We start from the raw sequence: 10,216 nt of genomic DNA on the forward strand, positions 1-10,216 counted from the left end.
CGGGAACATGTTAGCTTTGAGGCATAAATCTCAGCTTTCCTACACCAACTCATATGTTTGACACTAAACATAACTTAAGTACTGTGTTGGATTGAGTCTGTTTTTTGTCAGCCTTGTAGTTTTCCAAAACGACTACATTTTCTCCAGGCCTTACCCCATACCTTCTTCCTTACTCCATACTGTAGCTGAGAGATATAAACTAAAAAAACATTGAAAATAAAATCAGGACTCTTGAAATACATTATTGATTTTTTAAAAAATCAAATTTGCTGTTAGGTCACACTCCTCAAATTTCAAACATCTTGACTAATTTTCTGAGAAGAAGCAGAATAGGAGGTCATCTGGGGGAAAAAAAAGGACTTGAGAACTTGAGACTTCTTTGAAGTAGTTTATAGGAGGCTGCCAGAAGAAATTTTTTTCATTTAAGAGAAAAAGAACAAAAAGAAAAAAAAAACTTGGTTGGTATCCATATATGTCGTGTGACAAGCTGCTTTTTGAAAAGACTGTTTATAGTTGTTAAGCTTTATACGCATTTCAGAACCAATTTTGATTAAAAAGCTCTCTGATCTCTAGCACACACGCAGTCACATGTAAGACAGAAAGCGTTTGCTACGTCCAGCAGAAGGAAGTAATGTCAGCTGTAGCTTTGGGACATTTTAAATAAACACCTTCAGTTCTAAATTGAACTTCTATATATGCAATCTGTAACTCTCTGTTCTGTAAGTGATTTTCCTTCTGCCAAGAACTGGATTCTTTGGTGTTTTGCATCTATGACAGCAAGAAACTGCAAAAGTAGCTGAGAAGAGATGAGACCTGAGCTCTATGACCAGCCAGCTTGTTGTTAGGAAGAAAAAGTCCTTCATCTCAGAGTTAGGTGTGAAGAACTTAGTATATCTGTCACAGAGACAAATCACTGACTCAGAGCTGCAACAGCTTGGAAAAGGAGTGGCTTTGCATTTTGTGGTCCACAATACTTTATCCCACTGAATTTGCTGTGTGGATGTTTGAGACAGGGTTAATGCTTGAGAACTATCTCTAAGACGAAAGCAAATAGACACCCTTAAAATTGTTGAGCTCAGTACCATTAGTTACAGGATTTGATTAAACAAACAAGGCAACAAACTGCAGACTACATAATTTCTGAAGTAATCAGGTACTTTTTTTCTATAAATTAAATGACAGACTAACAAATAGTGTCTGGTTTGTACCCTTAACAGAATATCTTAATAAGATATTTAGAGAAGTTAAATCTCTTTAGTAAAATGTCTTACCAGGAGAAAATAATAAAAAGAGACATTGAAGAAACAAAAATAGGTACTGATAGAAAATCAGCACTTCCTTTTAGGCTACAACAATTTTCATCATGACTGGACTGTGAGATGTCTGTGCTGAATTAGCTGCTTGTGAATGATATAAAGTGTACAGCCTGAAAATATTATCTCTGACATAAACAGACTGTTCACAAAATGAGGTACTTGGAAGTAGAAAGCTTTGGTACATAACTCACGTTACCATGGTGAGATGGAAAGTGAGATAAAGATTGTAACTGCACTCCAAGTACTCCAGCTGGAAGAACAATACTGAACCTAAATATGTAACCCAGTGGCAGTTTTATGTACTCTCTTGGCAGTACTTTGAAAACTACCAAATAATAATCTTGATAGCAGACATTAAACCAGATACCCCTTTCCTTGCTCATTGCTGCTCATGGAATTAGCAACATATACATTCTAATTTTCAGCTTGATTGTTATTCAGCTTGCAAAAAATTTCCATATATATATCTGATATGGGTATGGCTCATTATTTTCTTTAATTAGTTCACCTCTCTAACTAGCTATGGAGCCTAATGGACTAAAATAAATCCACCAAGCAAAAACTAGTGAACCGGGGCTTTTGAAATATTACGTATGGACAATTGCAAAATTATTTACTGACAAAACCACCTGCAGCTACCTTTTAGAAGGGTATTTCAAAAGCGTTAAATGCAGACATTCAGTCACTGGGATTTATGCCTAGAGTGAGGTCTTTATTTCCTTTTATGTTCAGACAGTTTAGAGATGTGTAGGCAATGAGGTCTCCACAGAATAGAGGCTGATGCACTAAAGCTGCAGCTTAACCAGATCCAACTGACAGCAGCTTATGACTGTTGCTAACAGTGCAGAGAACAGGCAGCAGTGGTTTAGATGGTCACCACAAATTAAAGTAAAATCATGCAAAAATGATACATAACTACAGCAAAAAGAAGCTGTGTGTATGCAGAACAGCAGTAGAGTGATGAAAACTGGCACTGGGCCAAGAGTCATGCCAGTCTGAAGGACAAGAATGTCTTGGGAGCTGACCAGAGCAAGCATAGATAAACTATTGTCTTTGTCCCTCAGCTGATCAGCCAGCTGGCAAAAGTGCTCAGACCCCATTCCCTGGCTGCCAGCTCTCTGTGGACTGAGTGGTGCTGCTCCTCAGGAAGGATCTGGCAAAAAAGGCACATACAGGCAGGGGCAGGTCGAGAACTGGAACACCGTGGTGGAATACGCACTCAAGAAAGAAAATGGCTTCAAGGGCACTCTAATCCTGCTAAAACCAATTAAAAAAAAAAAAAAAAGGAAAAAAAAAGAAGTGTTTCTCTCAGTGAATGATGAATCTAAAGACTCTTTTTTCTGCAAATACAGGTAAAATGATTGGGCATTAAACCCAGCTTCATTCTCACACAGCTATACACGTACTCATAGAAGTCACACACTGTCTTCCAAATATGTTATTTCCATACTTCTCCTTAAAAAAAGATGACGAAAAAACCCACTGTTTTGTTTAGCAATATACATCTTGATGTATTATTTATCAAATACAATTTTATATAGATTGAGTCTAGCAGACAGGGTTTTGTTTTTTGTTTATCGGTTTGTTTTGTTTGTTGGGTTTTTTTTAATGGTTGAGAGCAGAGCCATACCTATAAAACCACAGTCCAAATACCTACAGAACAGAGGAACAATGAGGATAAGATGATACAGTATTGCAGCAGGAGCTACTAGCTTTCCCAGTAATGAAGACCGGGAATCTCCATTACTGTTCTCCATTATTTAGCCTGCTTGAAACTTAAGCAAACCTTATCCATGCCAGCTATCTGCCTCAGGCTGAAAAGCTCTAAAACCTGTCAACAAGACCTGTTCAACCATTTCTCAATAACAAACTAGTGGGGGGGGGGGGGGGGGGGGGTACGGGGGAAATGATTGTCCCAAGTCAAAGATCAAAAACCTTTAGACTGGAAAGGTTTGAACTCCTGTGCTTGGCAGCAGGATCTTGAAAACTGACATGGGGAAGCACACATCAAACTTCATGTATCCATAAAAAAACTCTTCAAACTGGTCAAGTTTTGGACACCTCAGTTCAAACATTAATTTTAGCAACTCACAGTTAAGACAAGTTTTAAGAAAGACATGCAGTTGCAACATAAATTCCAACACAACTTCCACATAAATAAGATTGAAACTATTATTTTTTTTTTTTATCATAATATGGCTTGCTTCATTATGTGGCCTCATGGTCTGTTTAAGCCACACAGCAGCACGGAGGTCAACAAAACATAAGTAAATATGGTTACTAACCATAATGTGTTAAAGCTTGCCCTTTTGAATGTGAAGAGAGAGGAAAAGGCATATCCATGTCTTCTGTCATTGCTGTGAAATTGTGCAGCAAAGAATGCAGTGGAAAGCATCTATATTTTCAGGTGAACCTGTAAGGAGTGAATAAGTATGATGTATATTTATGTCTACGTGCATATTAGCTGTATTTCCAGTTCTGCTGTAATAGTTATCTTTTCCATTCTGTGTCCCACCACAAAAAATAAGAAGCTGGCTGCATGTGGTGAAGTTCATGCACAGGAATGAACTCTAGAAAGTGCAGAGGATGGAATGAGTGATAACTGAACTTCTCTTGCTTAAGTGTGTGAGCAGAATGGGGACTTACTAAAACAGTTTACAAAAGGTCACAGAATGCTTTTTGTTTCAGTTTTCCTGCTTAGCTCCACATGTAAGATGCAACAAATGCTGCTGCTTTAAAGGGTTGTTACAAATTAAATAAATTTTACTGAATTAAAATTAAATATGTCAATCAACATGGATTTATTTACAATAGTGTGTAGTTGTCACTCATCACTCTAAGTATCTATGTAATTTGGTATCTATGTTTCCAAGTCCTGTCTTTAGTCACATTTCTGTAGCTGCAGATATTGTGCAGTGTGGTATAGAAAAAGTACATTTCTTAACCAAGATAAGCTAAGAATGATAAGGATTTTTAGTTAAGAGTGACGCAAAACATTATGGTGAGTTATCAACATAAACATAATTAGGAATTTCTACTGCTTTTCAGTACTTCAGTTTTAGAACCATTTAAAACACACAAAAAATGCTTTCAAAGGGCAGTTTATGTCTAGGTGGTGCCTACTGCAGAGCCCACCCCCACCCAGGTGGAGATGCTACAGTTTGCTGCTGATTGAGTAAATCCTCTCCTCTCTCTCCACCTAGAGATGCTAACAGCCTCCATGTTCGGCTGTAGATGCTATGGTTAGTCATCACCACACAGATCATTGCCTCGTCTTCTATGCTGATGAGAGATCAAAATGACCCTGACTTTATGGAAGAGATCAGATGGAGTCACAGTGCATGGAAAGGAGGGCCTTGCATGGAAGAACTTCTGGTCCCTTCCTAGCACATGGCTTGGGAGTACTGAGAAGAATGAGGGCATGGCTAGTGAATGTGGGAAAAGGCATTGCAGGAATAATGTCCACACACAAGCTAGAGTGAACAGATAGTAAAGGAAGAAAGTTTATCACAATTCCCTCAGTATTTCAACAACTATTCCATCTTGCTTATCTGAATCCCAGTAAATGGCTGTCCTCCATCCTGGCCTCAGTCTTCAGACTTGCAATGGTGCTCTGTAAGTATTTACCTATTTTGCCACAAATCTGCCTGCCAACAACACTCTGGAGGCTCAGTGCTGATAATGAAGGCAAAGAATTTACCACTCTCATATGTAAAGAGGAAACAATAAATATTTGCAGTGGAGACAATTCCAAAGCTGTTTCTCTCAGTCTGTTGTCTATGCAGATGTAGATTTACCAAAAGAAGTCGGGGAAGAAATCAGCAGATCTATAGCACTTTCACTACTGCTTGCTCCCGCTTTACGTGTTGCAGTCTCAGGCAGATGATGAGTCTCACAGTCACTCAGTGCCTCAGCAGTACGGTATCCATTCACCTCCTGATAACTGAAAAGGCACAAAAGACTTTTGAAAAGAACAGAAGTAAGGATAAAACTAACATAGTCCAGAATGTGGGTAACAGGAAGCCTGTAGCTGGGGAACAAGTAAGCTTGATAGCTGTGTGAAAATGGTATTCCAAGTCCATCATTTACATGCATAGATTACAGGTGGGCTAGTCTGAGGAAAGCTATCCCATCCTCTGTGCAAGACCATGAGGCCTCATGAAAGAGGCTTCTGCCTGTGATCATCAGGGGTCTCTCCAGACGTTTGCCAAAGACTGGTAAACATCACTGGTAAACATCGTTTGACACGACCTCTTCTCAGCTGGTTTCTCTCACTCTTCTGAACAGAAGGATCCCTCCATTACTTCACTTTTTACATCACCATTTTACTGGCTTTAAATAAAAATTAATAATTATTTCTCTTGATTTTCCAATATATATTTATGGTTGTCTAATAATAGTTTTGCATGCATGCATCTGAGATATATTTTACGACTGACACAGAAACAGTACTTCTGTATTTTTCCAACTACATGTTTCAAGTATCAGTAGAACTCTCCTATATGCTGAGAATGTATTACAAGTTCACGCCTACATCGCTCAGTTAAATTTGTGGTCAGGAGACAAGAGTGTGTGATACTGCCTGTCAGGAAGTGAAGCCCCAGGCAGGCTAATACTAACACATAATCTTAGCTTTCTGTTCATGCGTGCTCTCATACAGCTGATAGACAACATTTTAAGTGGGCAAAAAGTAGTCATACATTTGTAGACTGTGAACTCATATCTAAGTTTCAATTAACATTAATTCAGTCCTCTTGTGTATATGCTTTGTCGTCCAGTGATTTACTTGACCATAGAAGCATTTTTCCAAAATATCCCCAGCCTTCCATTCCTACCTTGGTCTCCACTGTATGTTACTATCACTAAAAGCAGTACTTTGGGACATTTCCCTCAAAATCCACTGTTAAATGAACACATTCAGTCACCTGTGCTGCTCCAGCAGTACACTCTGTCTGTGGTCACAGAATTCTCGTACCACGCAGATTTATTTTTGCCCTTGACTTTTGGGAAACACTACATGGAGCAGAGAAAGTGCTCTGTGCATCCCCCAGCAGATCAGAGAAGCACATAGAGATAGATATACATGGCATGCAAACCTGCTCAGTCATGGTGTCCAAGCAGCTCTGCATCCTCATATGCACACAGGGAAACTGTCCATGTGTTGTACTTCCACTTTTTCAACTACTCACACCAACCCTTCAGCTATGAATTTGACTTCTTAATGCAACTGCAGAGTAAGTTAAATGCATCCCTCTGCTTCAGGCAAGAATGTGCCTCCTGCAGCTTTCCTGGTCTAATTGGCTGAACCTGCTGCTGTCCCTTTCTCACCACTGGCTGACAAGTAGAAACATGAAAAATATCTCATTCACTTCAGAGGAGAGAGAAAAAGCTCAGAAGAACAGGAAAGTGAGATTGAAAGAAAGAAATCATGAAAAAAAAAAAAGGTAAAAAAATGAAAGGCTTAAACTGAGGTCAGGAGAAAAAAACATTCAAGGGAAATGGAAATAAAAACACAGGGGAAAAAAGCAAAGAAAAAGAAGGCAAAATGGGAAGTTGTTAAAGAATTACAGTTGGTATGATGAAAATAGAAGGGAGATAAGGCAAAATGGTGTTGTACAGGAAGTGGAGGATAGACTAACATGGGAAAGATTAGAAGAAGCAGTCTTGAAGGAAAAGAGATACAAAAGACATTATGGATCAGAAAAAAAAGGAAGCTACAGTGTTCTCTTACAAGCTAAACTATTTCACCAGTTCATTGTGTAACGATCATGAGGCTATTAAAATTTCTGTAGCATTTCCAGTGGCCAGCCAGTTCCTTAAACCCAGCTGCTGTTGGAAGCCAAAGTTCTGACATGTGGATAAACATTATTTAGCAAAGGAACCCAGTGGCTGGACAGGCTAATACCAACAAACAGCAACTGAAGAAAAAACCAAAACAAACCTATTCAGACCATATTCAGACCAAACTTCAACCTTTAGGATGAGAGGGTACCAAAAGCCTGTTTTGGAAGGTACACATTTCTCTTCCTCATTCCTGAGACCTCAGTGCACAGAAAGAAAAAAAAACCCATCAAAATCAAATGGCTTTTACTTCATATTTGAAATATGAAGTACACATCTTATTTAAAGGCAATCAACCAGATGAGCTAGGTAATATGGCCAAAAATAATCCCTTCCTGGTTTCCCAGTTCAGGCAACTGAAGGTAAAATTTAATGTTGTTATCCAGTTATTGTACCACAATGTCAACAGCCCTTGTTCAATAGTGTTTTTGTTGACATTCAAGTGACAAAGGGAAGTCAGTTAAAAAGTCGAATTACATGTAAAAGACCAAGTGACACAGAAATTTAGCTCACAATATGAAGATTACCTACTCTGCACTAGGTGGGTGTTGATTGTATTTTATTCTATAACCTCATGCATGATTGATTGCACTCCCCCAGAGTCACAGGACTGCAAATGACTGAATTTTTCCAAGCTGTTTCACACAGGTATCAGCCACGAAATTTATGTGGCTGATACTTGTGTGAAACAGCTTGGAGTTATATATTAATGAAATTAATATTAATGAAATTAAGGTAAATTATTAGTTTAGGCAAGATCTACCGCTATATGTTTGGCATTATATAATGTAATTAGCACTGATTAAGCCATTAATCGTGGCAAATTATCAGCAACATTTTGCCCTTGCTTTTTTATACTGACTCTTCTGTGAACAGATGATGACTTTTATTGACTTCTTTGGTTTTGATGTTGGTTCTAAGGGCTCAAAATCAGTATGTGAGAAAAAAAATTAAATTACAGGCTTCCTTTGTAGTGTTGACATAAAAATTAAGTATCCTGAAGTATTTGTATTCAGTTTACTACTACTAGTACAGTTAATAATAGCTCACTTAGTTGATATGATAACTCTATCCCAACCACAAGCAGAATATCTGTCTTGCCTTGCTTGTACAAAGAAAAAAAAAAAAGTAGGAAGAATGGAGGAAGTAATGAGAACAATGGATTTCTATGACATGCAAGGAAAAACAATATATCTAATGTTATGAGAAGCCTGCAGTCAACATGCAAGCATTTCACAGCCTGGTATATAATTCCAGAATGCACCTAGTAATCAATTAATGTAACTCTCCCAGAAGGTAGGAAAGTAGGGTAATTACTGTCTCACAGGTGGGGAATAAAGGCTCAAAAACTCCACCTAAGCCTGAGGAACAAGGCTTCTGCGTCCATCCCAGACCCCAGCCACATCCTTACATGAGCATGCGACAATTCATTTCCATCCCACTTTGGTTTTTGCAAGACAAAGGAAAACTTTGGCACCTATCTGGGGAGAAACTTCAGTGCATGCAGGGCAAATTCCCCATCTGAGTGGACCATAGTTGTGACCAAATAGACCTCAGTCTAGATACAGATAGAGAGGTTTACCAGAACCCATAGTGGTTAAAATACCTGTACCTGAAATAATAGTCTCACATCCACTTTCAACCTCCGAGATAAAGACAGTGGTACTTGCTTGTCTCATGTCTTGACAGGAACCTGTGCTGCCCTGTGCCTCCCTCCATCAAGAAAAAAAAAAAAATCTAATTTCTAAGTTATAGTCTTCCCCCAGTTTATATTCTGGTATCATTGCTCCAGGTCCAGTAAATACTAATTACTAATTACAATTATCATGGAGTTAATAGTTAATATAGCATGACAAATCAACAAATTTAAACCAAAATCTTCAAACACAATTTTCCTCCAAGAATGCTGCCTTTTTTTGCCTTATTTTGTCCAACAGCTCTTCTTTTCACCTCCTCCCATCTACATTGCATGCACCATCTTTGTGTGACATGGAAGGACACATTCTCCAAAGGCCACATGAGAAAATCTGGATCATTTCACTGAAGCCACTAATTTAAAGCATAGCAAAGAAATTAGTATGTGCAAAAAAACTATTGTAGTATCAGGAGCAACTGATACTTGTTTGATGGATCAGTTACCATATATTTTAACCACTACTTTCTTTCCCAATGGGGGCAGCCCTCCACTGCTTATCAGGTCTTCTCATGGGTTACTTGCCTCTGTACACACATGCTGTCCCGACAACCATGTAACATTTCCCTTTTGGGGTGCTTGCCATTGCTCTCTGGCACAAAATAGTTCTGTTTAGGTATTTACAGGATAAACAAATGCTACAGCATGGAGACAGTACCACTGAGACGCATGACTTCATCCTCTTGTTGCAGGCACAGGCACCTGAGGTTGTAAGCTCCACTTGGAGAGTATGTTAGCAAAGATTTTTTTTTTTCCTGGCACCTGTAGTCAGCACACATGATACTACATGGTCCCAAGGTCAGGAAACTTGTTTTATTATGTTGGTTTCTGACAATGTGTCTGTTTCAGAGAGGCTGTGAATGCCCCATCCCTGGACAGGTTCTAGGCCTGGCTGGATGGGGCTTTGAGCAATCTGGTCTAGTGGAAGGCGTCCCTGCCCATGTCAGAGGGGTTGGGACTGGATGATCTCTAAGTCCCTTCCAACCCAAATCATTCTCTGATTCTATTACTGTATAGTATAATTTTTAAAACAACTCGAGAACAATAAAAAGTATTTTATTAGATCAATTTAGGATCAGGAGGGAACCAAATACAGCTGTAGGTATAATCCTGCTGATGAGGAGGCGATTTCTTCTCTGGTGACCCGAGCTTTTTCTGCAGAGCGACCATGGCTGCGTCACTGCTGCCGCCTGGGCGCGGCCCTGTTTGCCCCGGGCGGGCTGGGCACGGAGCTGCCCGCACTGCCGGCTCTGTTTGCCCCGGGCGGGCTGGGCACGGAGCTGCCCGCACTGCCGGCCCTGTTTGCCCCGGGCGGGCTGGGCACGGAGCTGCCCGCACTGCCGGCCCTGTTTGCCCCGGGCGGGCT

Source organism: Corvus hawaiiensis, chromosome 3, assembly GCF_020740725.1.
Source record: "Corvus hawaiiensis isolate bCorHaw1 chromosome 3, bCorHaw1.pri.cur, whole genome shotgun sequence".
In the NCBI taxonomy this organism is placed as follows: Eukaryota; Metazoa; Chordata; class Aves; order Passeriformes; family Corvidae; genus Corvus; species Corvus hawaiiensis.